Source organism: Arachis hypogaea, chromosome 8 (assembly GCF_003086295.3).
Source record: "Arachis hypogaea cultivar Tifrunner chromosome 8, arahy.Tifrunner.gnm2.J5K5, whole genome shotgun sequence".
NCBI lineage: Eukaryota > Viridiplantae > Streptophyta > Magnoliopsida > Fabales > Fabaceae > Arachis > Arachis hypogaea.
The window spans coordinates 23222220-23229513 of NC_092043.1; the positions used below are offsets into that span (position 1 = coordinate 23222220).

General features: G+C 40.5%; 1 non-coding gene across 1 annotated transcript; it reads left to right on the forward strand.

Moving 5' to 3' along the window:
* Positions 1 to 1632: 1632 nt before the first annotated feature.
* On the forward strand, positions 1633 to 1740 carry LOC112708644 (small nucleolar RNA R71). The gene has a single exon (XR_003156488.1). It is a non-coding gene; the product is annotated as a small nucleolar RNA R71 (small nucleolar RNA).
* The last annotated feature ends 5554 nt before the right edge of the window (positions 1741 to 7294 follow it).

Genomic DNA, 7294 nt, shown 5'->3' on the forward strand with positions numbered 1-7294 from the left:
TGGGGGTTCAACACCAAACTTAGAAGTTGGTTGTGGCCTCCCAACACCAAACTTAGAGTTTGACTGTGGGGGCTCTGTTTGGCTCTGTTTTGAGAGAAGCTCATCATGCTTCCTCTCCATGGTGACAGAGGGATATCCTTGAGCCTTAAACACAAAGGATTCTTCATTCACTTGAATGATCAATTCTCCTCTATCAACATCAATCACAGCCTTTGCTGTGGCTAGGAAGGGTCTGCCAAGGATGATGGATTCATCCATGCACTTCCCAGTCTCTAGGACTATGAAATCAGCAGGGATGTAATGGTCTTCAACCTTTACCAGAACATCCTCTACAAGTCCATAGGCTTGTTTTCTTGAATTTTCTGTCATCTCTAGTGAGATTTTTGCAGCTTGCACCTCAAAGATCCCTAGCTTCTCCATTACAGAGAGAGGCATGAGGTTTACACTTGACCCTAAGTCACACAAGGCCTTCTTGAAGGTCATGGTGCCTATGGTACAAGGTATTGAAAACTTCCCAGGATCCTGTCCCTTTTGAGGTAATTTCTGCCTAGATAAGTCATCCAGTTCTTTGGTGAGCAAAGGGGGTTCATCCTCCCAAGTCTCATTTCCAAATAACTTGTCATTTAGCTTCATGATTGCTCTAAGGTGTTTAGCAACTTGCTCTTCAGTGACATACTCATCCTCTTCAGAGGAAGAATACTCATCAGAGCTCATGAATGGCAGAAGTAAGTCCAATGGAATCTCTATGGTCTTATTTTGAGCCTCAGATTCCCATGGTTCCTCATTGAGGAACTCATTGGAGGTCAGTGGACGTCCATGGAGGTCTTCCTCAGTGGCGTTCACTGCCTCTCCCTCCTCTCCAAATTCGGCCATGTTGATGGCTTTGCACTCTCCTTTTGGATTTTCTTCTGTATTGCTTGGAAGAGTACTAGGAGGGAGTTCAGTAATTTTCTTGCTCAGCTGACCCACTTGTGCCTCCAAATTTCTAATGGAGGACCTTGTTTCAGTCATGAAACTTTGAGTGGTTTTGATTAGATCAGAGACCATGGTTGCTAAGTCAGAGGTGTTCTGCTTAGAACTCTCTGTCTGTTGCTGAGAAGATGATGGAAAAGGCTTGCCATTGCTAAACCTGTTTCTTCCACCATTATTGTTGTTGAAACCTTGTTGAGGTCTCTGTTGATCCTTCTATGAGAGATTTGGATGATTTCTCCATGAAGGATTATAGGTGTTTCCATAGGGTTCTCCCATGTAGTTCACCTCTTCCATTGAAGGGTTCTCAGGATCATAAGCTTCTTCTTCAGATGAAGCTTCCTTAGTACTGCCTGGTGCATTTTTCATTCCAGACAGACTTTGAGAAATCAAATTGACTTTCTGAGTCAATATTTTGTTCTGAGCCAATATGGCATTCAGAGTGTCAATCTCAAGAACTCCTTTCTTCTGATTTGTCCCATTGTTCACAGGATTTCTTTCAGAAGTGTACATGAATTGGTTATTTGCAACCATTTCAATTAGTTCTTGAGCTTCTATAGGCGTCTTCTTCAGATGAAGAGATCCTCCAGCAGAGCTATCCAAGGACATCTTGGATAGTTCAGAGAGACCATCATAGAAAATACCTATGATGCTCCATTCAGAAAGCATATCAGGGGGACACTTTCTGATTAATTGTTTGTATCTTTCCCAAGCTTCATAGAGGGACTCTCCTTCCTTCTGTCTGAAGGTTTGGACTTCCACTCTAAGCTTACTCAATTTTTGAGGTGGAAAGAACTTTGCCAAGAAGGCATTGACTAGCTTTTCCCAAGAGTTCAGGATTTCTTTAGGTTGTGAGTCCAACCATATTCTAGCTCTGTCTCTTACAGCAGAAGGAAATAGCATAAGTCTGTAGACCTCAGGGTCAACCCCATTGGTCTTGACAGTGTCACAGATTTGCAAGAATTCAGCTAAAAACTGATGAGGATCTTCCAATGGAAGTCCATGGAACTTGCAATTCTGTTGCATTAGAGAAACTAATTGAGGCTTAAGCTCAAAGTTGTTTGCTCCAATGGTAGGGATAGAGATGCTTCTCCCATAGAAGTCGGGAGTAGGTGCGGCAAAGTCACCTAGCACCTTCCTTGCATTGTTGGCATTGTTGTTGTTTTCGGCTGCCATGTGTTCTTCTTCTTTGAAGAATTCGGTTAGGTCCTCTACAGAGAATTGTGCCTTAGCTTCTCTTAGCTTTCGCTTCAAGGTCCTTTCAGGTTCAGGATCAGCCTCAACAAGAATGCTTTTGTCTTTGCTCCTGCTCATATGAAAGAAAAGAGAGCAAGAAAATATGGAATCCTCTATGTCACAGTATAGAGATTCCTTGAGGTGTCAGAGGAAAAGAAAAATGGAAGGAAGAGGTAGAAAATTCAAACTTATCAAGAAAGATGGAGTTCGAATTGGGCATTAAGGAATAGTGTTAGTCCATAAATAGAAGGATGTGAGAAGAGGGGAAGAAATTTTCGAAAATTAAGTAAAAGATTTTGAAAACATTTTGAAAAGATTTGATTGAAAACTATTTTGAAAAACATTTTGAAATTAAGAATAAAAAAGATTTGATTGAAAACTATTTTGAAAAAGATGTGGTTAAGAAGATATGATTGATTTTAAAAAGAATGTGATTGAGAAGATATGATTTGAAAAACATTTTAAAAAGATTTGATTTTAAAAATTAATAACTTGGCTAACAAGAAAAGATATGACTCAAACATTAAACCTTTCTCAACAGAAAAGGCAACATACTTGAAATGTTGAATCAAATCATTAATTGATAGCAAGTATTTTTGAAAATGGAAAGAAATTGATTTTGAAAAAGATTTGATTGAAAAGATATGATTTGAAAAAGATTTGATTTTGAAAAATTTTGAAAACCTGAAAAAAATTTGCATCGAAAATAGAATCTTCCCTCTTATGCCATCCTGGCGTTAAACGCCCAGAATGGTGCACATTCTGGCGTTTAACGCCCAAACTACTACCCTTTTGGGCGTTAAACGCCCAGCCAGGCACTCTGGCTGGCGTTTAAACGCCAGTTTGCCCTTCTTCACTGGGCGTTTTGAACGCCCAGCTTTTTCTGTGTAATTCCTCTGCAGTATGTTCTGAATCTTCCATTCTCTGTATTATTGACTTGAAAAGACACAAATTAAAAATATTTTTGGATTTTTAATAATAAGGAATAATCAAAATGCAACTAAAATCAAATAACAATGCATGCAGGACACCAAACTTAGCAGTTTGTATACTACTGACACTAAAAATGAGAATGCATATGAGACACATAAACACTCAAGTCAAGAGAATTCAAAGATCAGAGCAATGAAATCATCAAGAACATCTTGAAGATCACTGAAGACACATGGATGAATGCAAGAAGAACAGAAACATGCAATTGACACCAAACTCAACATGAAACACTAGACTCAAACAAAAATTTTTTTTGGATTTTTATGATTTTGTAATTTTTTTTTTGTGCTTTTTCGAAAATTAAGTGGAAAAAAAAATAAAGGTATCAAAATTCTTAATGAGAATTCCAGGAATCATTGCAATGCTAGTCTAAGACTCCGGTCCAGGAATTAGACATGGCTTCATAGCCAGCCAAGCTTTCAAAGAAAGCTCCGGTCCAAAATACTAGACATGGCCAATGGCCAGCCAAGCCTTAGCAGATCACTGCTCCAACAGCAAGATTGATAGAAATCAACAAGCTCTTGTGATGATAAGTTGAAACCTCGATCCAATGAAATTAGACATGGCTTCACAGCCAGCCAGACTTCAACAAATCATCATGAAACTCTAGAATTCATCTTCAAGAATTCTGAAAAAAAAATATACCTAATCTAAGCAACAAGATGAACCGTCAGTTGTCCATACTCGAACAATCCCCGGCAACGGCGCCAAAAACTTGGTGCACGAAATTGTGATCATCAATGGCGCCATCAACATGGTACGCTCAATTGCAATCTCAACTTTTTATCACAACTTCACACAACTAACCAGCAAGTGTACTGGGTCGTCCAAGTAATAAACCTTACGCGAGTAAGGGTCGATCCCACAGAGATTGTTGGTATGAAGCAAGCTATGGTCACCTTGTAAATCTTAGTCAGGCAAACTCAAATGGTTATGGATGATGAATAAAACATAAAGATAAAGATAGAGATACTTATGTAATTCATTGGTGGGAATTTCAGATAAGCGTATGAAGATGCTTGGTCCCTTCCGTCTCTCTGCTTTCCTACTGTCTTCCTCCAATCCTTCTTACTCCTTTCCATGGCAAGCTGTATGCAAGGGTTTCACCGTTGTCAGTGGCTACCTCCCATCCTCTCAGTGGAAATGTTCAACGCACCCTGTCACGGCACGACTATCCATCTGTCGGTTCTCAATCAGGTTGGAATAGAATCCAGTGATTCTTTTGCGTCTGTCACTAACGCCCAGCCCTCAGGAGTTTGAAGCTCGTCACAGTCATTCAATCATTGAATCCTACTCAGAATACCACAGACAAAGCTTAGACCTTCCAGATTCTCTTGAATGCCGCCATCAATTCTAGCTTATACCACGAAGATTCCGGTTAAAGAATCCAAGAGACATCCACCCAATCTAAGGTAGAACGGAGGTGGTTGTCAGGCACACGTTCATAGGTGAGAATGATGATGATTGTCACGGATCATCACATTCATCAAGTTGAAGAACAAGTGATATCTTAGAACAAGAACAAGCGGAATTGAATAGAAGAACAATAGTAATTGCATTAATACTCGAGGTACAGCAGAGCTCCACACCTTAATCTATGGTGTGTAGAAACTCCACCGTTGAGAATACATAAGTGATAGTGTGATCATTGGCTTCGGCCCCAGAGAGGGAACCAGAAGAACCAAGATGAAAATACAATAGTAAAAGGTCCTATATATAGAGAACTAGTAGCCTAGGGTGTACAGAGATGAGTAAATGACATAAAAATTCACTTCCGGGCCCACTTGGTGTGTGCTTGGGCTGAGCATTGAAGCACTTTCGTGTAGAGACTCTTCTTGGAGTTAAACGTCAGCTTTTGTGCCAGTTTGGGCGTTTAACTCCCATTCTTGTGCCAGTTCCGGCGTTTAACGCCGGGCAGTTTTGAGCTGATTTGGAACGCCGGTTTGGGCCATCAAATTTTGGGCAAAGTATAGACTATCATATATTGCTGGAAAGCCCAGGATGTCTAATTTTCAACGCCGTTGAGAGCGTACCAATTGGGATTCTGTAGCTCCAGAAAATCTAATTCGAGTGCAGGGAGGTTAGAATCCAACAGCATCTGCAGTCCTTTTTAGTCTCCGAATCAGATTTTTGCTCAAGTCCCTCAATTTCAGCCAGAAAATACCTGAAATCACAGAAAAACACACAAACTCATAGTAAAGTCCAGAAAAGTTAATTTTAACTAAAAACTAATAAAAATATACTAAAAACCAACTAGATCATACTAAAAACATACTAAAAACAATGCCAAAAAGCGTACAAATTATCCGCTCATCAGCAGGCCTTTCCTAGCCACAACAAAAGTTGTGATTAATGTTGACAGAGGAGAGTTGGTCCTTCAATTAAATGAGGACTACCTTGTATTCAAGACTCAAGGTTCTCCTTCTGTACACATGGAGAATAAGCATGAAAAGCTCCTCCCAATACAAAGTCAAATAAAGCCCCCACATTTCAAACTCTAAGTTTGGTGTTGGGAGGCCACAACCAAACTCTAAGTTTGGTGTTGGGAGGCCCCAACTATGCTCTGAATCTCTGTGAAGCTCTCATGTCAAGCTATTGACATTAAAGAAGCGCTTATTGGGAGGCACCCAATTTTATTTATCTATGTTATTTTCTATTTTCTTTAGGTTAATGATCATGTGAAGTCACAAAAACAACTGCAACAATTAAAGCAAAATCAATAAACAACATTAAAAATAGCACACCTTGGAGAATGAGCTTACTGGCGTTTAAACGCCAGTAAGAGTAGCAGAATGGGCGTTAAACGCCCAGTCTGGCATCATTCTGGGCATTTAACGCCAGAAATGGGCACCAGATTGGCGTTTAACACCAGAACATGGCAACAAGCTGGCATTAAACGCCAGAACAGGAAGAAGGACTGGCGTTAAACGCCAGAAAGGGAAGAAAAGCTGGCGTTAAACGCCAGAAACAGGCAGCAACCTGAAGTTTAATGCCAGAATTGCATTCTAAGGGGGCGTCTTGCACGCCTAAATGGAGCAGGGATGAGAAGTCCTTGACCCCTCAGGATCTGTGGATCCCACAGGATCCCCACTAACCTCAACTCATTCTCTCTCTCCCTCACACCTTTTCATGACACTCTTCCCCAAATACCCTTCACCAATCACCTCCATTTCTCTACCCCAAATACCCTCACCAATCAAATCCATATCTCTTCCCCAAAAACCCCACCTACCTCTACATTCAAAATATTTTCCCTCCCAAACCCAACCCCAAATACACGAACCTACCATTCCCCCCACTCCTATATAAACCCCTCTTCCCTCCTTTAATTTCACACATCACAAACACCTTATACCCCCTTGGCCGAATTCACTCCCTCCATATCTTCCATTTTCTTCTTCTTCCCCTTCTTTTTTTCTTCTTTTGCTCGAGGACGAGCAAACCTTTTACGTTTGGTGTGGTAAAAGCATTGCTTTTTATTTTTCCATAACCATTTATGGCACCTAAGGCCGGAGAAACCTCTAGAAAGAGGAAAGGAAAGGCAAAAGCTTCCACCACTGAGTCATGGGAGATAGAGAGATTCATCTCAAAGGTCCATAGAAGCCCATCACTAAAAAGAGGATGGAGCAAATAAGAGAGCACACTTATGGACCTCAACAAGAGCATGAGGAAGTCCCTCATCAAAAAACCCCTGAGATGCCTCAGGGGATGTATTTTCCTCCACACAACTATTGGGAGCAAATCAACACCTCTTTGGGAGATTTGAGTTATAATATGGAGCAACTAAGGATGGAGCACCAAGAGCACTCCATCATTCTCCATGAGATTAGAGAAGATCAAAGAGCTATGAGGGAGGAGCAACAAAGGCAAGGAAGAGACATTGAGGAGCTCAAGCACTCCATAGGATCTTCAAGAGGAAGAACTAGCCGCCATCACTAAGGTGGACCCGTTCTTTAATTTCTTTGTTCTTATTTTTCTGTTTTTCAACTTTTATGCTTTATGTTTTATCTATGTTTGTGTCTTCACTACATGATCATTAGTGTCTAGTGTCTATGTCTTAAAGCTATGAATAATTCCATGAATCCTTCACCTCTCT